Consider the following 26,461-nt stretch of genomic DNA (forward strand, 5'->3'; position numbering starts at 1 on the left):
CCGTCAAATAATCCTTTGCATCTCCCACTGGCCACTGGCTGAAACACGTCCGCGAGAACAGGGAGTGTTTCCCACAGCACGGGAAACACGCTGAGGATCCTTCAAAATTGCAGCCCTGCCAAAATCTCCACTCGATGAGGTCTCTCAAGTACATCAACTACCTGACGAACTATCTAAATTATCATTCCGCAGGCTTTAATTGCGGGAGGGGCGTCACTGGGGAACCTGGAAATCAGTGGGTCGGAACCGGGCTCTGAACCCGCTCCGGGATTCCGCCATTTTAGGACCCCCCAACACACCCGCTCCGCCATCCGAAAATCGGCACCTTTGTGTCCTCCTCACGGCTGACCATCCCACCGAGCTTTGCATCGTCAGCATCCGTTTCCAGTTAGCCCTGCCCCTGGGCTCAAGTCCTGTCTTCGGCCGCTGGCCAGTTCCATTGTCACTGTTATAACGTAGGTGAACACGGCAGTCAATAAGTGGGCACAGCAAGATCCCACAAACAGCGCCGACATAACTGGCCAGTTAATGCACGATTGGTGATGTGGTGATGGTGCCCAGGGCATTGGACATCTCCCTGACCTCCTTCACAAGGCCAGCAATGGCAAACCCGCAATCGCCACCTTCAGCTCGACCCTGTGCGTGCGAGCTCTGTTAGTGTAAAGTCCGAGTGAGCTGGCCACGATGTCAATGGACACCCTGCACTTACAATCTGTAAAGAACACCCAGACATTCTGTCGGAGCTGTGACACTCTCCGCTTCCTCTGGGGTTTGATTTTTCCATGATGTCACTGACTGCGAGTTACCATGTCTACGTAAAGCTCGCTGCCTGCGGCCAGCGAGTCACTTCCTGCCAAGGTGCTGCTCTGTGCGACTGCAAAGCCCCAGCCAGATGCACAGACGATCAGCTCCCAGAGAACGAGGAAGAAGGAAGTGCTGGAAATCTGATCTACAGGGATAGCCGGTGAGGACAGGGAAAGGTGGGGTTTGGGGAGAGATGTTTCTGGCTTTGCATTTCACAGAGGCCATGCTGAGCAACTGGGAACAAGAGTTAAACTCCTTGTCCATCGCAACCTGCCTCATCTTTCACTTTATTCTCTTTTATTTCATTGTCTGACCTGCTCCATAAAGATTGTCACTGATCCATGGCCCTCAAACGTAACCTGGTCTTTGAAAAATGATGCAAAGGAGGGAAGAGGTTTTAGAAGTGGCAGAAGATGTCAGCTGAGGGCAGCAGTGAGCGCAGCTCGCAATCCCTGAGGCCACATTGGCCTGGCAGACTTGACAATGATTCCAAGCTTCAAAATTGCAGCCGTGGTACAACACACAGGGTAACTTTCAGGAAAAAATAACACACTGTGTGTTACACAGTATAACATTCAGTATAAAATAATACACTGTGTGTTACAGGGTATAACATTCAGTTTATAATAATACACTGTGTGTTACACTGTATAACATTCAGTTTATAATAATACACTGTGTGTTACACTGTATAACATTCAGTTTATAATAATTCACTGTGTGTTACAGGGTATAACATTCAGTTTATAATAATACACTGTGTGTTACACTGTATAACATTCAGTTTATAACAATACACTGTGTGTTACAGGGTATAACATTCAGTTTATAATAATACACTGTGTGTTACAGGGTATAACATTCAGTTTATAATAATATACTGTGTGTTACACTGTATAACATTCAGTTTATAATAATACACTGTGTGTTACACTGTATAACATTCAGTTTATAATAATACAGTGTGTTACACTCTATAACATTCAGTTTATAATAATACAGTGTGTTACACTGTATAACATTCAGTTTATAATAATACACTGTGTGTTACAGTGTATAACATTCAGTTTATAATAATACACTGTGTGTTACACTGTATAACATTCTGTTTATAATAATACACTGTGTGTTACAGTGTATAACATTCAGTTTATAATAATACACTGTGTGTTACACTGTATAACATTCAGTTTATAATAATACACTGTGTGTTACACTGTATAACATTCAGTTTATAATAATACACTGTGTGTTACAGGGTTTAACATTCAGTTTATAATAATACACTGTGTGTTGCACTGTATAACATTCAGTTTATAATAATACACTGTGTGTTACAGGGTTTAACATTCAGTTTATAATAATACACTGTGTGTTACAGGGTTTAACATTCAGTTTATAATAATACACTGTGTGTTACACTGTATAACATTCAGTTTATAATAATACACTGTGTGTTACACTCTATAACATTCAGTTTATAATAATACACTGTGTGTTACACTGTATAACATTCAGTTTATAATAATACACTGTGTGTTACACTGTATAACATTCAGTTTATAATAATACAGTGTGTTACACTGTATAACATTCAGTTTATAATAATACACTGTGTGTTACAGTGTATAACATTCAGTTTATAATAATACACTGTGTGTTACACTGTATAACATTCAGTTTATAATAATACACTGTGTGTTACACTGTATAACATTCAGTTTATAATAATACACTGTGTGTTACAGGGTATAACATTCAGTTTATAATAATACACTGTGTGTTGCACTGTATAACATTCAGTTTATAATAATACACTGTGTGTTACAGGGTTTAACATTCAGTTTATAATAATACACTGTGTGTTACACTGTATAACATTCAGTTTATAATAATACACTGTGTGTTACACTGTATAACATTCAGTTTATAATAATACACTGTGTGTTACACTGTATAACATTCAGTTTATAATAATACACTGTGTGTTACAGTGTATAACATTCAGTTTATAATAATACACTGTGTGTTACACTGTATAACATTCAGTTTATAATAATACACTGTGTGTTACACTGTATAACATTCAGTTTATAATAATACACTGTGTGTTACAGGGTATAACATTCAGTTTATAATAATACACTGTGTGTTGCACTGTATAACATTCAGTTTATAATAATACACTGTGTGTTACAGGGTTTAACATTCAGTTTATAATAATACACTGTGTGTTACAGGGTATAACATTCAGTTTATAATAATACACTGTGTGTTGCACTGTATAACATTCAGTTTATAATAATACACTGTGTGTTACACTGTATAACATTCAGTTTATAATAATACACTGTGTGTTACAGGGTATAACATTCAGTTTATAATAATACACTGTGTGTTACACTGTATAACATTCAGTTTATAATAATACACTGTGTGTTACACTGTATAACATTCAGTTTATAATAATACACTGTGTGTTACAGGGTATAACATTCAGTTTATAATAATACACTGTGTGTTACACTGTATAACATTCAGTTTATAATAATACACTGTGTGTTGCACTGTATAACATTCAGTTTATAATAATACACTGTGTGTTACAGGGTATAACATTCAGTTTATAATAATACGCTGTGTGTTACAGGGTATAACATTCAGTTTATAATAATTCACTGTGTGTTACACTGTATAACATTCAGTTTATAATAATACACTGTGTGTTACACTGTATAACATTCAGTTTATAATAATACACTGTGTGTTACACTGTATAACATTCAGTTTATAATAATACACTGTGTGTTACACTGTATAACATTCAGTTTATAATAATACACTGTGTGTTACACTGTATAACATTCAGTTTATAATAATACACTGTGTGTTACAGGGTATAACATTTAGTTTATAATAATACACTGTGTGTTACACTGTATAACATTCAGTTTATAATAATACACTGTGTGTTACACTGTATAACATTCAGTTTATAATAATACACTGTGTGTTACAGGGTATAACATTCAGTTTATAATAATACACTGTGTGTTACACTGTATAACATTCAGTTTATAATAATACACTGTGTGTTACACTGTATAACATTCAGTTTATAATAATACACTGTGTGTTACAGGGTATAACATTCAGTTTATAATAATACACTGTGTGTTACACTGTATAACATTCAGTTTATAATAATACACTGTGTGTTACAGAGTATAACATTCGGTTTATAATAATACACTGTGTGTTACAGGGTATAACATTCAGTTTATAATAATACACTGTGTGTTACAGGGTATAACATTCAGTTTATAATAATACACTGTGTGTTACACTGTATAACATTCAGTTTATAATAATACACTGTGTGTTACACTGTATAACATTCGGTTTATAATAATACACTGTGTGTTACAGGGACTCAAGGCGGATAAATCCCCTGGACCTGATGGCTTCCATCCTAGGGTCTTGAGGGAAGTGGCAGTAGGGATTGTGGATGCTTTGGTGATAGTTTTCCAAAATTCCCTGGACTCAGGAGAGGTCCCGGCAGATTGGAAAACTGCTAATGTAACACCGTTATTTAAAAAGGGTAGTAGGCAGAAGGCTGGAAATTATAGGCCAGTTAGCTTAACATCTGTGGTGGGTAAAATTTTGGAGTCTATTATTAAGGAGACAGTAACGGAACATTTAGATAAGCATAATTTAATAGGACAAAGTCAGCATGGCTTTATGAAGGGGAAGTCATGTCTGACAAATTTGCTTGAGTTCTTCGAGGATATAACGTATAGGGTGGATAAAGGGGAACCAGTGGACATAGTGTATTTAGACTTCCAGAAGGCATTCGACAAGGTGCCACATAAAAGATTATTACTTAAGATAAAAAATCACGGGATTGGGGGTAATATTCTGGCATGGGTGGAGGATTGGTTATCGAACAGGAAGCAGAGAGTTGGGATAAATGGTTCATTTTCGGACTGGCAACCAGTAACCAGTGGTGTTCCACAGGGGTCGGTGCTGGGTCCCCAACTCTTTACAATCTATATTAACGATTTGGAGGAGGGGACCGAGTGCAACATATCAAAATTTGCAGATGATACAAAGATGGGAGGGAAAGTAGAGAGTGAGGAGGACATAAAAAACCTGCAAGGGGATATAGACAGGCTGGGTGAGTGGGCGGAGATTTGGCAGATGCAATATAATATTGGAAAATGTGAGGTTATGCACTTTGGCAGGAAAAATCAGAGAGCAAGTTATTTTCTTAATGGCGAGAGACTGGAAAGTACTGCAGTACAAAGGGATCTGGGGGTCCTAGTGCAAGAAAATCAAAAAGTTGGTATGCAGGTGCAGCAGGTGATCAAGAAAGCCAACGGAATGTTGGCTTTTATTGCTAGGGGGATAGAATATAAAAACAAGGAGGTATTGCTGCAGTTATATAAGGTATTGGTGAGACCGCACCTGGAATACTGCATACAGTTTTGGTCTCCATACTTAAGAAAAGACATACTTGCTCTCGAGGCAGTACAAAGAAGGTTCACTCGGTTAATCCCGGGGATGAGGGGGCGGACATATGAGGAGAGGTTGAGTAGATTGGGACTCCTCTCATTCAGAAGAATGAGAGGCGATCTTATTGAAACATATAAGATTGTGAAGGGTCTTGATCGGGTGGATGCAGTAAGGATGTTCCCAAAGATGGGTGAAACTAGAACTAGGGGGCATAATCTTAGAATAAGGGGCTGCTCTTTCAAAACTGAGATGAGGAGAAACTTCTTCACTCAGAGGGTGGTCGGTCTGTGGAATTTGCTGCCCCAGGAAGCTGTGGAAGCTACATCATTAGATAAATTTAAAACAGAAATAGACAGTTTCCTAGAAGTAAAGGGAATTAGGGGTTATGGGGAGCGGGCAGGAAATTGGAAATGAAGCTGAGTTCGGATCGGTCAATGCCCTGTGGGTGGCGGAGAGGGCCCAGGGGCTATGTGGCCGGGTCCTGCTCCGACTTCTTGTGTTCTTTAGATTTGTGGTTGGGATCAGATCAGCCATGATCTTATTGAATGGCGGAGCAGGCTCGAGGGGCCGATTGGCCTACTCCTGCTCCAATTTCTTATGTTCTTATGTTCTTATGTTCTTATAACATTCAGTTTATAATAATACACTGTGTGTTACACTGTATAACATTCAGTTTATAATAATACACTGTGTGTTACACTGTATAACATTCAGTTTATAATAATACACTGTGTGTTACAGGGTATAACATTCATTTTATAATAATACACTGTGTGTTACACTGTACATCATTCAGTTTATAATAATACACTGTGTGTTACACTGTATAACATTCAGTTTATAATAATACACTGTGTGTTACACTGTATAACATTCAGTTTATAATAATACACTGTGTGTTACACTGTATAACATTCAGTTTATAATAATACACTGTGTGTTACAGGGTACAACATTCAGTTTATAATAATACACTGTGTGTTACACTGTATAACATTCAGTTTATAATAATACACTGTGTGTTACAGGGTATAACATTCAGTTTATAATAATACACTGTGTGTTACACTGTATAACATTCAGTTTATAATAATACACTGTGTGTTACAGGGTACAACATTCAGTTTATAATAATACACTGTGTTTTACACTGTATAACATTCAGTTTATAATATTACACTGTGTGTTACACTGTATAACATTCAGTTTATAATAATACACTGTGTGTTACACTGTATAACATTCAGTTTATAATAATACACTGTGTGTTACACTGGATAACATTCAGTTTATAATAATACACTGTGTGTTACACTGTATAACATTCAGTTTATAATAATACACTGTGTGTTACACTGTATAACATTCAGTTTATAATAATACACTGTGTGTTACACTGTATAACATTCAGTTTATAATAATACACTGTGTGTTACACTGTATAACATTCAGTTTATAATAATACACTGTGTGTTACAGGGTACAACATTCAGTTTATAATAATACACTGTGTGTTACACTGTATAACATTCAGTTTATAATAATACACTGTGTGTTACAGGGTACAACATTCAGTTTATAATAATACACTGTGTGTTACACTGTATAACATTCAGTTTATAATAATACACTGTGTGTTACACTGTATAACATTCAGTTTATAATAATACACTGTGTGTTACACTGTATACCATTCAGTTTATAATAATACACTGTGTGTTACAGGGTATAACATTCAGTTTATAATAATACACTGTGTGTTACACTATATAACATTCAGTTTATAATAATACACTGTGTGTTACAGGGGACAACATTCAGTTTAAAATAATACACTGTGTTTTACACTGTATAACATTCAGTTTATAATAATACACTGTGTGTTACACTGTATAACATTCAGTTCATAATAATACACTGTGTGTTACAGGGTATAACATTCAGTTTATAATAATACACTGTGTGTTACAGGGTATAACATTCAGTTTATAATAATACACTGTGTGTTACACTGTATAACATTCAGTTTATAATAATACACTGTGTGTTACAGGGTATAACATTCAGTTTATAATAATACACTGTGTGTTACAGGGTATAACATTCAGTTTATAATAATACACTGTGTGTTACACTGTATAACATTCAGTTTATAATAATACACTGTGTGTTACAGGGTATAACATTCAGTTTATAATAATACACTGTGTGTTACACTGCATAACATTCAGTTCAAAATAATACACTGTGTGTTACAGGGTATAACATTCAGTTTATAATAATACACTGTGTGTTACAGGGTATAACATTCAGTTTATAATAATACACTGTGTGTTACACTGTATAACATACAGTTTATAATAATACACTGTGTGTTACACTGTATAACATTCAGTTTATAATAATACACTGTGTGTTACACTGTATAACATTCAGTTTATAATAATACACTGTGTGTTACAGGGTATAACATTCAGTTTATAATAATACACTGTGTGTTACACTGTATAACATTCAGTATAAAATAATACACTGTGTGTTACACTGTATAACATTCAGTTTATAATAATACACTGTGTGTTACACTGTATAACATTCAGTTTATAATAATACACCGTGTGTTACAGGGTATAACATTCAGTTTATAATAATACACTGTGTGTTACACTGTATAACATTCAGTTTATAATAATACACTGTGTGTTACACTGTATAACATTCAGTTTATAATAATACACTGTGTGTTACACTGTATAACATTCAGTTTATAATAATACACTGTGTGTTACACTGTATAACATTCAGTTTATAATAATACACTGTGTGTTACAGGGTATAACATTCATTTTATAATAATACACTGTGTGTTACACTGTACAACATTCAGTTTATAATAATACACTGTGTGTTACACTGTATAACATTCAGTTTATAATAATACACTGTGTGTTACACTGTATAACATTCAGTTTATAATAATACACTGTGTGTTACACTGTATAACATTCAGTTTATAATAATACACTGTGTGTTACAGGGTATAACATTCAGTTTATAATAATATACTGTGTGTTACACTGTATAACATTCAGTTTATAATAATACACTGTGTGTTACAGGGTATAACATTCAGTTTATAATAATACACTGTGTGTTACAGGGTATAACATTCAGTTTATAATAATACACTGTGTGTTACACTGCATAACATTCAGTTTATAATAATACACTGTGTGTTACACTGTGGAACATTCAGCTTATAATAATACACTGTGTGTTACACTGTATAACATTCAGTTTATAATAATACACTGTGTGTTACACTGTATAACATTCAGTTTATAATAATACACTGTGTGTTACACTGTATAAAATTCAGTTTATAATAATACACTGTGTGTTACAGGGTATAACATTCAGTTTATAATAATACACTGTGTGTTACAGGGTATAACATTCAGTTTATAATAATACACTGTGTGTTACACTGTATAACATTCAGTTTATAATAATACACTGTGTGTTACACTGTATAACATTCAGTTTATAATAATACACTGTGTGTTACAGGGTATAACATTCAGTTTATAATAATACACTGTGTGTTACACTGTATAACATTCAGTTTATAATAATACACTGTGTGTTACAGGGTATAACATTCAGTTTATAATAATATACTGTGTGTTACACTGTATAACATTCAGTTTATAATAATACACTGTGTGTTACACTGTATAACATTCAGTTTATAATAATACACTGTGTGTTAAAGGGTATAACATTCAGTTTATAATAATACACTGTGTGTTACACTGTATAACATTCAGTTTATAATAATACACTGTGTGTTACACTGTATAACATTCAGTTTATAATAATACACTGTATGTTACACTGTATAACATTCAGATTATAATAATACACTGTGTGTTACACTGTATAACATTCAGTTTATAATAATACACTGTGTGTTACACTGTATAACATTCAGTTTATAATAATACACTGTGTGTTACACTATATAACATTCAGTTTATAATAATACACTGTGTGTTACAGGGTACAACATTCAGTTTATAATAATACACTGCGTGTTACACTGTATAACATTCAGTTTATAATAATACACTGTGTGTTACACGATATAACATTCAATTTATAATAATACACTGTGTTACAGGGTACAACATTCAGTTTATAATAATACACTGTGTGTTACACTGTATAATATTCAGTTTATAATAATACACTGTGTGTTCCACTATATAACATTCAGTTTATAGTAATACACTGTGTGTTACAGGGTACAACATTCAGTTTATAATAATACACTGTGTGTTACACTGTATAACATTCAGTTTATAATAATACACTGTGTGTTACAGGGTATAACATTCAGTTTATAATAATACACTGTGTGTTACAGGGTATAACATTGAGTTTATAATAATACACTGTGTGTTACACTGTATAACATTCAGTTTATAATAATACACTGTGTGTTACACTGTATAACATTCAGTTTATAATAATACACAGTGTGTTACACTGTATAACATTCAGTTTATAATAATACACTGTGTGTTACACTGTATAACATTCAGTTTATAATAATACACCGTGTGTTACACTGTATAACATTCAGTTTATAATAATACACTGTGTGTTACAGGGTATAACATTCAGTTTATAATAATACACTGTGTGTTACACTGTATAACATTCAGTTTATAATAATACACTGTGTGTTACACTGTATAACATTCAGTTTATAATAATACACTGTGTGTTACACTGTATAACATTCAGTTTATAATAATACACTGTGTGTTACACTGTATAACATTCAGTATAAAATAATACACTGTGTGTTACACTGTATAACATTCAGTTTATAATAATACACTGTGTGTTACACGATATAACATTCAGTTTATAATAATACACTGTGTGTTACAGGGTACAACATTCAGTTTATAATAATACACTGCGTGTTACACTGTATAACATTCAGTTTATAATAATACACTGTGTGTTACGCTGTATAACATTCAGTTTATAATAATACACTGTGTGTTACACTATATAACATTCAGTTTATAATAATACACTGTGTGTTACACTGTATAACATTCAGTTTATAATAATACACTGTGTGTTACACTGTATAACATTCAGTTTATAATAATACACTGTGTGTTACACTGTATAACATTCAGTTCATAATAATACACTGTGTGTTACACTGTATAACATTCAGTTTATAATAATACACTGTGTGTTACACTGTATAACATTCAGTTTATAATAATACACTGTGTGTTACAGGGTATAACATTCAGTTTATAATAATACACTGCGTGTTACACTGTATAACATTCAGTTTATAATAATACACTGTGTGTTACGCTGTATAACATTCAGTTTATAATAATACACTGTGTGTTACACTATATAACATTCAGTTTATAATAATACACTTTGTGTTACACTGTATAACATTCAGTTTATAATAATACACTGTGTGTTACAGGGTATAACATTCAGTTTATAATAATACACTGTGTGTTACACTGTATAACATTCAGTTTATAATAATACACTGTGTGTTACACTGTATAACATTCAGTTTATAATAATACACTGTGTGTTACACTGTATAACATTCAGTTTATAATAATACACTGTGTGTTACAGGGTATAACATTCAGTTTATAACAATACACTGTGTGTTACACTATATAACATTCAGTTTATAGTAATACACTGTGTGTTACAGGGTACAACATTCAGTTTATTATAATACACTGTGTGTTACACTGTATAACATTCAGTTTATAATAATACACTGTGTGTTACACTGTATAACATTCAGTTTATAATAATACACTGTGTGTTACACTGTATAAAATTCAGTTTATAATAATACACTGTGTGTTACACTGTATAACATTCAGTTTATAATAATACACTGTGTGTTACACTGTATAACATTCAGTTTATAATAATACACTGTGTGTTACAGGGTATAACATTCAGTTTATAATAATACACTGTGTGTTACAGGGTATATCATTCAGTTTATAAAAATACACTGTGTGTTACAGGGTATAACATTCAGTTTATAATAATACACTGTGTGTTACACTGTATAACATTCAGTTTATAATAATACACTGTGTGTTACAGGGTACAACATTCAGTTTATTATAATACACTGTGTGTTACACTGTATAACATTCAGTTTATAATAATACACTGTGTGTTACACTGTATAACATTCAGTTTATAATAATACACTGTGTGTTACACTGTATAACATTCAGTTTATAATAATACACTGTGTGTTACAGGGTATAACATTCAGTTTATAAAAATACACTGTGTGTTACAGGGTATAACATTCAGTTTATAATAATACACTGTGTGTTACAGGGTATAACATTCAGTTCATAATAATACACTGTATGTTACAGGGTATAACATTCAGTTTATAATAATACACTGTGTGTTACACTGCATAACATTCAGTTTATAATAATACACCGTGTGTTACACTGTGGAACATTCAGCTTATAATAATACACTGTGTGTTACACTGTATAACATTCAGTTTATAATAATACACTGTGTGTTACACTGTGGAACATTCAGCTTATAATAATACACTGTGTGTTACACTGTATAACATTCAGTTTATAATAATACACTGTGTGTTACACTGTATAACATTCAGTTTATAATAATACACTGTGTGTTACACTGTATAACATTCAGTTTATAATAATACACTGTGTGTTACAGGGTATAACATTCAGTTTATAATAATACACTGTGTGTTACAGGGTATAACATTCAGTTTATAATAATACACTGTGTGTTACACTGTATAACATTCAGTTTATAATAATACACTGTGTGTTACACTGTATAACATTCAGTTTATAATAATACACTGTGTGTTACACTGTATAACATTCAGTTTATAATAATACACTGTGTGTTACACTGTATAACATTCAGTTTATAATAATACACTGTGTGTTACAGGGTATAACATTCAGTTTATAATAATACACTGTGTGTTACAGGGTATAACATTCAGTTTATAATAATACACTGTGTGTTACACTGCATAACATTCAGTTTATAATAATACACTGTGTGTTACACTGTGGAACATTCAGCTTATAATAATACACTGTGTGTTACACTGTATAACATTCAGTTTATAATAATACACTGTGTGTTACAGGGTATAACATTCAGTTTATAATAATACACTGTGTGTTACAGGGTATAACATTCAGTTTATAATAATACACTGTGTGTTACACTGTATAACATTCAGTTTATAATAATACACTGTGTGTTACACTGTATAACATTCAGTTTATAATAATACACTGTGTGTTACAGGGTATAACATTCAGTTTATAATAATACACTGTGTGTTACAGGGTATAACATTCAGTTTATAATAATACACTGTGTGTTACACTGTATAACATTCAGTTTATAATAATACACTGTGTGTTACAGGGTATAACATTCAGTTTATAATAATACACTGTGTGTTACACTGTATAACATTCAGTTTATAATAATACACTGTGTGTTACACTGTATAACATTCAGTTTATAATAATACACTGTGTGTTACACTGTATAACATTCAGTTTATAATAATACACTGTGTGTTACAGGGTATAACATTCAGTTTATAATAATACACTGTGTGTTACAGGGTATAACATTCAGTTTATAATAATACACTGTGTGTTACACTGTATAACATTCAGTTTATAATAATACACTGTGTGTTACAGGGTATAACATTCAGTTTATAATAATACACTGTGTGTTACAGGGTATAACATTCAGTTTATAATAATACACTGTGTGTTACAGTGTATAACATTCAGTTTATAATAATACACTGTGTGTTACACTGTATAACATTCAGTTTATAATAATACACTGTGTGTTGCAGGGTATAACATTCAGTTTATAATAATACACTGTGTGTTACACTGTATAACATTCAGTTTATAATAATACACTGTGTTACAGGGTATAACATTCAGTTTATAATAATACACTGTGTGTTACACTGTATAACATTCAGTTTATATTAATAAACTGTGTGTTACAGGGTATAACATTCAGTTTATAATAATACACTGTGTGTTACACTGTATAACATTCAGTTTATAATAATAAACTGTGTGTTACAGGGTATAACATTCAGTTAATAATAATACACTGTGTGTTACAGGGTACGACATTCAGTTTATAATAATACACTGCGTGTTACACTGTATAACATTCAGTTTATAATAATACACTGTGTTTTACACTGTATAACATTCAGTTTATAATAATACACTGTGTGTTTCACTGTATAACATTCAGTTTATAATAATACACTGTGTGTTACACTGTATAACATTCAGTTTATAATAATGCGCTGTGTGTTACAGGGTATAACATTCAGTTTATAATAATACACTGTGTGTTACACTGTATAACATTAAGTTTATAATAATACACTGTGTGTTACAGGGTATAACATTCAGTTTATAATAATACACTGTGTGTTACAGGGTATAACATTCAGTTTATAATAATACACTGTGTGTTACACTGTATAACATTCAGTTTATAATAATACACTGTGTGTTACACTGTATAACATTCAGTTTATAATAATACACTGTGTGTTACAGGGTATAACATTCAGTTTATAATAATACACTGTGTGTTACAGGGTATAACATTCAGTTTATAATAATACACTGTGTGTTACACTGTATAACATTCAGTTTATAATAATACACTGTGTGTTACACTGTATAACATTCAGTTTATAATAATACACTGTGTGTTGCAGGGTACAACATTCAGTTTGTAATAATACACTGTGTGTTACACTGTATAACATTCAGTTTATAATAATACATTGTGTGTTACACTGTATAACATTCAGTTTATAATAATACACTGTGTGTTACACTGTATAACATTCAGTTTATAATAATACACTGTGTGTTACAGGATATAACATTCAGTTTATAATAATACACTGAGTGTTACACTGTATAACATTCAGTTTATAATAATACACTGTGTGTTACAGGGTATAACATTCAGTTTATAGTAATACACTGTGTGTTACAGGGTATAACGTTCAGTTTATAATAATACACTGTGTGTTACACTGTATAACATTCAGTTTATAATAATACACTGTGTGTTACACTGTATAACATTCTGTTTATAATAATACACTGTGTGTTACAGGGTATAACATTCAGTTTATAATAATACACTGTGTGTTACACTGTATAACATTCAGTTTATAATAATACACTGTGTGTTATAGGGTATAACATTCAGTTTATAATAATACACTGTGTGTTACACTGTATAACATTCAGTTTATAATAATACACTGAGTGTTACACTGTATAACATTCAGTTTATAATAATACACTGTGTGTTACAGTGTATAACATTCAGTTTATAATAATACACTGTGTGTTACAGGGTATAACGTTCAGTTTATAATAATACACTGTGTGTTACACTGTATAACATTCAGTTTATAATAATACACTGTGTGTTACACTGTATAACATTCAGTTTATAATAATATACTGTGTGTTACAGGGTATAACATTCAGTTTATAATAATACACTGTGTGTTACAGGGTATAACATTCAGTTTATAATAATACACTGTGTGTTACAGGGTATAACATTCAGTTTATAATAATACACTGTGTGTTACACTGTATAACATTCAGTTTATAATAATACACTGTGTGTTACACTGTATAACATTCAGTTTATAATAATACACTGTGTGTTACACTGTATAACATTCAGTTTATAATAATACACTGTGTGTTACAGGGTATAACATTCAGTTTATAATAATACACTGTGTGTTACAGAGTATAACATTCAGTTTATAATAATACACTGTGTGTTACAGGGTATAACATTCAGTTTATAATAATACACTGTGTGTTACACTGTATAACATTCAGTTTATTAAAATACACTATGTGTTACAGGGTATAACATTCAGTTTATAATAATACACTGTGTGTTACACTGTATAACATTCTGTTTATAATAATACACTGTGTGTTACAGGGTACAACATTCAGTTTATAATAATACACTGTGTGTTACACTGTATAACATTCAGTTTGTAATAATACACTGTGTGTTACACTGTATAACATTCAGTTTATTAAAATACACTGTGTGTTACAGGGTATAACATTCAGTTTATAATAATACACTGTGTGTTACACTGTATAACATTCAGTTTATAATAATACACTGTGTGTTACAGGGTATAACATTCAGTTTATAATAATACACTGTGTGTTACACTGTATAACATTCAGTTTATAATAATACACTGTATGTTACACTGTATAACATTCAGATTATAATAATACACTGTGTGTTACACTGTATAACATTCAGTTTATAATAATACACTGTGTGTTACACTGTATAACATTCAGTTTATAATAATACACTGTGTGTTACACTATATAACATTCAGTTTATAATAATACACTGTGTGTTACAGGGTACAACATTCAGTTTATAATAATACACTGCGTGTTACACTGTATAACATTCAGTTTATAATAATACACTGTGTGTTACACGATATAACATTCAATTTATAATAATACACTGTGTTACAGGGTACAACATTCAGTTTATAATAATACACTGTGTGTTACACTGTATAATATTCAGTTTATAATAATACACTGTGTGTTCCACTATATAACATTCAGTTTATAGTAATACACTGTGTGTTACAGGGTACAACATTCAGTTTATAATAATACACTGTGTGTTACACTGTATAACATTCAGTTTATAATAATACACTGTGTGTTACAGGGTATAACATTCAGTTTATAATAATACACTGCGTGTTACAGGGTATAACATTGAGTTTATAATAATACACTGTGTGTTACACTGTATAACATTCAGTTTATAATAATACACTGTGTGTTACACTGTATAACATTCAGTTTATAATAATACACTGTGTGTTACACTGTATAACATTCAGTTTATAATAATACACTGTGTGTTACACTGTATAACATTCAGTTCAAAATAATACACTGTGTGTTACAGGGTATAACATTCAGTATAAAATAATACACTGTGTGTTACACTGTATAACATTCAGTTTATAATAATACACTGTGTGTTACACTGTATAACATTCAGTTTATAATAATACACTGTGTGTTACAGGGTATAACATTCAGTTTATAATAATACACTGTGTGTTACACTGTATAACATTCAGTATAAAATAATACACTGTGTGTTACACTGTATAACATTCAGTTTATAATAATACACTGTGTGTTACACTGTATATCATTCAGTTTATAATAATACACCGTGTGTTACAGGGTATAACATTCAGTTTATAATAATACACTGTGTGTTACACTGTATAACATTCAGTTTATAATAATACACTGTGTGTTACACTGTATAACATTCAGTTTATAATAATACACAGTGTGTTACACTGTATAACATTCAGTTTATAATAATACACTGTGTGTTACACTGTATAACATTCAGTTTATAATAATACACCGTGTGTTACACTGTATAACATTCAGTTTATAATAATACACTGTGTGTTACAGGGTATAACATTCAGTTTATAATAATACACTGTGTGTTACACTGTATAACATTCAGTTTATAATAATACACTGTGTGTTACACTGTATAACATTCAGTATAAAATAATACACTGTGTGTTACACTGTATAACATTCAGTTTATAATAATACACTGTGTGTTACACGATATAACATTCAGTTTATAATAATACACTGTGTGTTACAGGGTACAACATTCAGTTTATAATAATACACTGCGTGTTACACTGTATAACATTCAGTTTATAATAATACACTGTGTGTTACGCTGTATAACATTCAGTTTATAATAATACACTGTCTGTTACACTATATAACATTCAGTTTATAATAATACACTGTGTGTTACACTGTATAACATTCAGTTTATAATAATACACTGTGTGTTACACTGTATAACATTCAGTTTATAATAATACACTGTGTGTTACACTGTATAACATTCAGTTCATAATAATACACTGTGTGTTACACTGTATAACATTCAGTTTATAATAATACACTGTGTGTTACACTGTATAACATTCAGTTTATAATAATACACTGTGTGTTACAGGGTATAACATTCAGTTTATAATAATACACTGCGTGTTACACTGTATAACATTCAGTTTATAATAATACACTGTGTGTTACGCTGTATAACATTCAGTTTATAATAATACACTGTGTGTTACACTGTATAACATTCAGTTTATAATAATACACTGTGTGTTACACTGTATAACATTCAGTTTATAATAATACACTGTGTGTTACACTGTATAACATTCAGTTTATAATAATACACTGTGTGTTACAGGGTATAACATTCAGTTTATAATAATACACTGTGTGTTACACTGTATAACATTCAGTTTATAATAATACACTGTGTGTTACACTGTATAACATTCAGTTTATAATAATACACTGTGTGTTACACTGTATAACATTCAGTTTATAATAATACACTGTGTGTTACAGGGTATAACATTCAGTTTATAACAATACACTGTGTGTTACACTATATAACATTCAGTTTATAGTAATACACTGTGTGTTACAGGGTACAACATTCAGTTTATTATAATACACTGTGTGTTACACTGTATAACATTCAGTTTATAATAATACACTGTGTGTTACACTGTATAACATTCAGTTTATAATAATACACTGTGTGTTACACTGTATAAAATTCAGTTTATAATAATACACTGTGTGTTACACTGTATAACATTCAGTTTATAATAATACACTGTGTGTTACACTGTATAACATTCAGTTTATAATAATACACTGTGTGTTACAGGGTATAACATTCAGTTTATAATAATACACTGTGTGTTACAGGGTATATCATTCAGTTTATAAAAATACACTGTGTGTTACAGGGTATAACATTCAGTTTATAATAATACACTGTGTGTTACACTGTATAACATTCAGTTTATAATAATACACTGTGTGTTACACTGTATAACATTCAGTTTATAATAATACACTGTGTGTTACACTGTATAACATTCAGTTTATAATAATACACTGTGTGTTACACTGTATAACATTCAGTTTATAATAATACACTGTGTGTTACAGGGTATAACATTCAGTTTATAAAAATACACTGTGTGTTACAGGGTATAACATTCAGTTTATAATAATACACTGTGTGTTACAGGGTATAACATTCAGTTCATAATAATACACTGTATGTTACAGGGTATAACATTCAGTTTATAATAATACACTGTGTGTTACACTGCATAACATTCAGTTTATAATAATACACTGTGTGTTACACTGTGGAACATTCAGCTTATAATAATACACTGTGTGTTACACTGTATAACATTCAGTTTATAATAATACACTGTGTGTTACACTGTATAACATTCAGTTTATAATAATACACTGTGTGTTACACTGTATAACATTCAGTTTATAATAATACACTGTGTGTTACAGGGTATAACATTCAGTTTATAATAATACACTGTGTGTTACAGGGTATAACATTCAGTTTATAATAATACACTGTGTGTTACACTGTATAACATTCAGTTTATAATAATACACTGTGTGTTACACTGTATAACATTCAGTTTATAATAATACACTGTGTGTTACAGGGTATAACATTCAGTTTATAATAATACACTGTGTGTTACACTGTATAACATTCAGTTTATAATAATACACTGTGTGTTACAGGGTATAACATTCAGTTTATAATAATACACTGTGTGTTACAGGGTATAACATTCAGTTTATAATAATACACTGTGTGTTGCACTGCATAACATTCAGTTTATAATAATACACTGTGTGTTACACTGTGGAACATTCAGCTTATAATAATACACTGTGTGTTACACTGTATAACATTCAGTTTATAATAATACACTGTGTGTTGCACTGTATAACATTCAGTTTATAATAATACACTGTGTGTTACACTGTATAACATTCAGTTTATAATAATACACTGTGTGTTACAGGGTATAACATTCAGTTTATAATAATACACTGTGTGTTACAGGGTATAACATTCAGTTTATAATAATACACTGTGTGTTACACTGTATAACATTCAGTTTATAATAATACACTGTGTGTTACACTGTATAACATTCAGTTTATAATAATACACTGTGTGTTACAGGGTATAACATTCAGTTTATAATAATACACTGTGTGTTACACTGTATAACATTCAGTTTATAATAATACACTGTGTGTTACAGGGTATAACATTCAGTTTATAATAATACACTGTGTGTTACAGGGTATAACATTCAGTTTATAATAATACACTGTGTGTTACACTGTATAACATTCAGTTTATAATAATACACTGTGTGTTACACTGTATAACATTCAGTTTATAATAATACACTGTGTGTTGCAGGGTATAACATTCAGTTTATAATAATACACTGTGTGTTACACTGTATAACATTCAGTTTATAATAATACACTGTGTTACAGGGTATAACATTCAGTTTATAATAATACACTGTGTGTTACACTGTATAACATTCAGTTTATATTAATAAACTGTGTGTTACAGGGTATAACATTCAGTTTATAATAATACACTGTGTGTTACACTGTATAACATTCAGTTTATAATAATAAACTGTGTGTTACAGGGTATAACATTCAGTTAATAATAATACACTGTGTGTTACAGGGTACGACATTCAGTTTATAATAATACACTGTGTGTTACAGGGTATAACATTCAGTTTATAATAATACACTGTGTGTTACACTGTATAACATTCAGTTTATAATAATACACTGCGTGTTACACTGTATAACATTCAGTTTATAATAATACACTGTGTTTTACACTGTATAACATTCAGTTTATAATAATACACTGTGTGTTTCACTGTATAACATTCAGTTTATAATAATATACTGTGTGTTACACTGTATAACATTCAGTTTATAATAATGCGCTGTGTGTTACAGGGTATAACATTCAGTTTATAATAATACACTGTGTGTTACACTGTATAACATTAAGTTTATAATAATACACTGTGTGTTACAGGGTATAACATTCAGTTTATAATAATACACTGTGTGTTACACTGTATATCATTCAGTTTATAATAATACACCGTGTGTTACAGGGTATAACATTCTGTTTATAATAATACACTGTGTGTTACAGGGTACAACATTCAGTTTATAATAATACACTGTGTGTTACACTGTATAACATTCAGTTTATAATAATACACTGTGTGTTACACTGTATAACATTCAGTTTATTAAAATACACTGTGTGTTACAGGGTATAACATTCAGTTTATAATAATACACTGTGTGTTACACTGTATAACATTCAGTTTATAATAATACACTGTGTGTTACAGGGTATAACATTCAGTTTATAATAATACACTGTGTGTTACACTGTATAACATTCAGTTTATAATAATACACTGTATGTTACACTGTATAACATTCAGATTATAATAATACACTGTGTGTTACACTGTATAACATTCAGTTTATAATAATACACTGTGTGTTACACTGTATAACATTCAGTTTATAATAATACACTGTGTGTTACACTATATAACATTCAGTTTATAATAATACACTGTGTGTTACAGGGTACAACATTCAGTTTATAATAATACACTGCGTGTTACACTGTATAACATTCAGTTTATAATAATACACTGTGTGTTACACGATATAACATTCAATTTATAATAATACACTGTGTTACAGGGTACAACATTCAGTTTATAATAATACACTGTGTGTTACACTGTATAATATTCAGTTTATAATAATACACTGTGTGTTCCACTATATAACATTCAGTTTATAGTAATACACTGTGTGTTACAGGGTACAACATTCAGTTTATAATAATACACTGTGTGTTACACTGTATAACATTCAGTTTATAATAATACACTGTGTGTTACAGGGTATAACATTCAGTTTATAATAATACACTGTGTGTTACAGGGTATAACATTGAGTTTATAATAATACACTGTGTGTTACACTGTATAACATTCAGTTTATAATAATACACTGTGTGTTTCACTGTATAACATTCAGTTCAAAATAATACACTGTGTGTTACAGGGTATAACATTCAGTATAAAATAATACACTGTGTGTTACACTGTATAACATTCAGTTTATAATAATACACTGTGTGTTACACTGTATAACATTCAGTTTATAATAATACACTGTGTGTTACAGGGTATAACATTCAGTTTATAATAATACACTGAGTGTTACAGGGTATAACATTCAGTTTATAATAATACACTGTGTGTTACACTGTATAACATTCAGTTTATAATAATACACCGTGTGTTAAACTGTATAACATTCAGTTTATGATAATACACTGTGTGTTACACTGTATAACATTCAGTATAAAATAATACACTGTGTGTTACACTGTATAACATTCAGTTTATAATAATACACTGTGTGTTACACTGTATATCATTCAGTTTATAATAATACACCGTGTGTTACAGGGTATAACATTCAGTTTATAATAATACACTGTGTGTTACACTGTATAACATTCAGTTTATAATAATACACTGTGTGTTACACTGTATAACATTCAGTTTATAATAATACACAGTGTGTTACACTGTATAACATTCAGTTTATAATAATACACTGTGTGTTACACTGTATAACATTCAGTTTATAATAATACACTGTGTGTTACAGGGTATAACATTCAGTTTATAATAATACACTGTGTGTTACACTGTATAACATTCAGTTTATAATAATACACTGTGTGTTACACTGTATAACATTCAGTATAAAATAATACACTGTGTGTTACACTGTATAACATTCAGTTTATAATAATACACTGTGTGTTACACGATATAACATTCAGTTTATAATAATACACTGTGTGTTACAGGGTACAACATTCAGTTTATAATAATACACTGCGTGTTACACTGTATAACATTCAGTTTATAATAATACACTGTGTGTTACGCTGTATAACATTCAGTTTATAATAATACACTGTCTGTTACACTATATAACATTCAGTTTATAAAAATACACTGTGTGTTACACTGTATAACATTCAGTTTATAATAATACACTGTGTGTTACACTGTATAACATTCAGTTTATAATAATACACTGTGTGTTACACTGTATAACATTCAGTTCATAATAATACACTGTGTGTTACACTGTATAACATTCAGTTTATAATAATACACTGTGTGTTACACTGTATAACATTCAGTTTATAATAATACACTGTGTGTTACAGGGTATAACATTCAGTTTATAATAATACACTGCGTGTTACACTGTATAACATTCAGTTTATAATAATACACTGTGTGTTACGCTGTATAACATTCAGTTTATAATAATACACTGTGTGTTACACTATATAACATTCAGTTTATAATAATACACTGTGTGTTACACTGTATAACATTCAGTTTATAATAATACACTGTGTGTTACACTGTATAACATTCAGTTTATAATAATACACTGTGTGTTACAGGGTATAACATTCAGTTTATAATAATACACTGTGTGTTACACTGTATAACATTCAGTTTATAATAATACACTGTGTGTTACACTGTATAACATTCAGTTTATAATAATACACTGTGTGTTACACTGTATAACATTCAGTTTATAATAATACACTGTGTGTTACAGGGTATAACATTCAGTTTATAACAATACACTGTGTGTTACACTATATAACATTCAGTTTATAGTAATACACTGTGTGTTACAGGGTACAACATTCAGTTTATTATAATACACTGTGTGTTACACTGTATAACATTCAGTTTATAATAATACACTGTGTGTTACACTGTATAACATTCAGTTTATAATAATACACTGTGTGTTACACTGTATAAAATTCAGTTTATAATAATACACTGTGTGTTACACTGTATAACATTCAGTTTATAATAATACACTGTGTGTTACACTGTATAACATTCAGTTTATAATAATACACTGTGTGTTACAGGGTATAACATTCAGTTTATAATAATACACTGTGTGTTACAGGGTATATCATTCAGTTTATAAAAATACACTGTGTGTTACAGGGTATAACATTCAGTTTATAATAATACACTGTGTGTTACACTGCATAACATTCAGTTTATAATAATACACTGTGTGTTACAGGGTACAACATTCAGTTTATTATAATACACTGTGTGTTACACTGTATAACATTCAGTTTATAATAATACACTGTGTGTTACACTGTATAACATTCAGTTTATAATAATACACTGTGTGTTACACTGTATAACATTCAGTTTATAATAATACACTGTGTGTTACAGGGTATAACATTCAGTTTATAAAAATACACTGTGTGTTACAGGGTATAACATTCAGTTTATAATAATACACTGTGTGTTACAGGGTATAACATTCAGTTCATAATAATACACTGTATGTTACAGGGTATAACATTCAGTTTATAATAATACACTGTGTGTTACACTGCATAACATTCAGTTTATAATAATACACTGTGTGTTACACTGTGGAACATTCAGCTTATAATAATACACTGTGTGTTACACTGTATAACATTCAGTTTATAATAATACACTGTGTGTTACACTGTATAACATTCAGTTTATAATAATACACTGTGTGTTACACTGTATAACATTCAGTTTATAATAATACACTGTGTGTTACAGGGTATAACATTCAGTTTATAATAATACACTGTGTGTTACAGGGTATAACATTCAGTTTATAATAATACACTGTGTGTTACACTGTATAACATTCAGTTTATAATAATACACTGTGTGTTACACTGTATAACATTCAGTTTATAATAATACACTGTGTGTTACAGGGTATAACATTCAGTTTATAATAATACACTGTGTGTTACACTGTATAACATTCAGTTTATAATAATACACTGTGTGTTACAGGGTATAACATTCAGTTTATAATAATACACTGTGTGTTACAGGGTATAACATTCAGTTTATAATAATACACTGTGTGTTACACTGCATAACATTCAGTTTATAATAATACACTGTGTGTTACACTGTGGAACATTCAGCTTATAATAATACACTGTGTGTTACACTGTATAACATTCAGTTTATAATAATACACTGTGTGTTACACTGTATAACATTCAGTTTATAATAATACACTGTGTGTTACACTGTATAACATTCAGTTTATAATAATACACTGTGTGTTACAGGGTATAACATTCAGTTTATAATAATACACTGTGTGTTACACTGTATAACATTCAGTTTATAATAATACACTGTGTGTTACACTGTATAACATTCAGTTTATAATAATACACTGTGTGTTACAGGGTATAACATTCAGTTTATAATAATACACTGTGTGTTACACTGTATAACATTCAGTTTATAATAATACACTGTGTGTTACAGGGTATAACATTCAGTTTATAATAATACACTGTGTGTTACAGGGTATAACATTCAGTTTATAATAATACACTGTGTGTTACACTGTATAACATTCAGTTTATAATAATACACTGTGTGTTACACTGTATAACATTCAGTTTATAATAATACACTGTGTGTTGCAGGGTATAACATTCAGTTTATAATAATACACTGTGTGTTACACTGTATAACATTCAGTTTATAATAATACACTGTGTTACAGGGTATAACATTCAGTTTATAATAATACACTGTGTGTTACACTGTATAACATTCAGTTTATATTAATAAACTGTGTGTTACAGGGTATAACATTCAGTTTATAATAATACACTGTGTGTTACACTGTATAACATTCAGTTTATAATAATAAACTGTGTGTTACAGGGTATAACATTCAGTTAATAATAATACACTGTGTGTTACAGGGTACGACATTCAGTTTATAATAATACACTGCGTGTTACACTGTATAACATTCAGTTTATAATAATACACTGTGTTTTACACTGTATAACATTCAGTTTATAATAATACACTGTGTGTTTCACTGTATAACATTCAGTTTATAATAATACACTGTGTGTTACACTGTATAACATTCAGTTTATAATAATGCGCTGTGTGTTACAGGGTATAACATTCAGTTTATAATAATACACTGTGTGTTACACTGTATAACATTAAGTTTATAATAATACACTGTGTGTTACAGGGTATAAAATTCAGTTTATAATAATACACTGTGTGTTACAGGGTATAACATTCAGTTTATAATAATACACTGTGTGTTACACTGTATAACATTCAGTTTATAATAATACACTGTGTGTTACACTGTATAACATTCAGTTTATAATAATACACTGTGTGTTGCAGGGTACAACATTCAGTTTGTAATAATACACTGTGTGTTACACTGTATAACATTCAGTTTATAATAATACATTGTGTGTTACACTGTATAACATTCAGTTTATAATAATACACTGTGTGTTACACTGTATAACATTCAGTTTATAATAACACACTGTGTGTTACAGGATATAACATTCAGTTTATAATAATACACTGAGTGTTACACTGTATAACATTCAGTTTATAATAATACACTGTGTGTTACAGGGTATAACATTCAGTTTATAATAATACACTGTGTGTTACACTGTATAACATTCAGTTTATAATAATACACTGTGTGTTACACTGTATAACATTCAGTTTATAATAATGCACTGTGTGTTACACTGCATAACATTCAGTTTATAATAATACACTGTGTGTTACACTGTATAACATTCACTTTATAATAATACACTGTGTGTTACAGGGTATAACATTCAGTTTATAATAATACACTGCGTGTTACAGGTTATAACATTCAGTTAGAAATAATATACTGTGTGT

General features: G+C 30.4%; 1 protein-coding gene across 2 annotated transcripts in view; it reads left to right on the plus strand.

Moving 5' to 3' along the window:
• Nucleotides 1–863: 863 nt before the first annotated feature.
• Nucleotides 864–26,461, plus strand: part of LOC137309046 (uncharacterized) — an 85,585-nt gene continuing 59,987 nt past the window's right edge. For both annotated transcript variants that reach the window (XM_067977382.1, XM_067977383.1), the window contains exon 1: nucleotides 864–964. The gene's annotated coding sequence lies outside the window, so the exon portion shown is untranslated. The remainder of the gene's footprint in view (nucleotides 965–26,461) is intronic.

This window comes from Heptranchias perlo, unplaced genomic scaffold (genome assembly GCF_035084215.1).
Source record: "Heptranchias perlo isolate sHepPer1 unplaced genomic scaffold, sHepPer1.hap1 HAP1_SCAFFOLD_146, whole genome shotgun sequence".
Lineage (NCBI taxonomy): Eukaryota > Metazoa > Chordata > Chondrichthyes > Hexanchiformes > Hexanchidae > Heptranchias > Heptranchias perlo.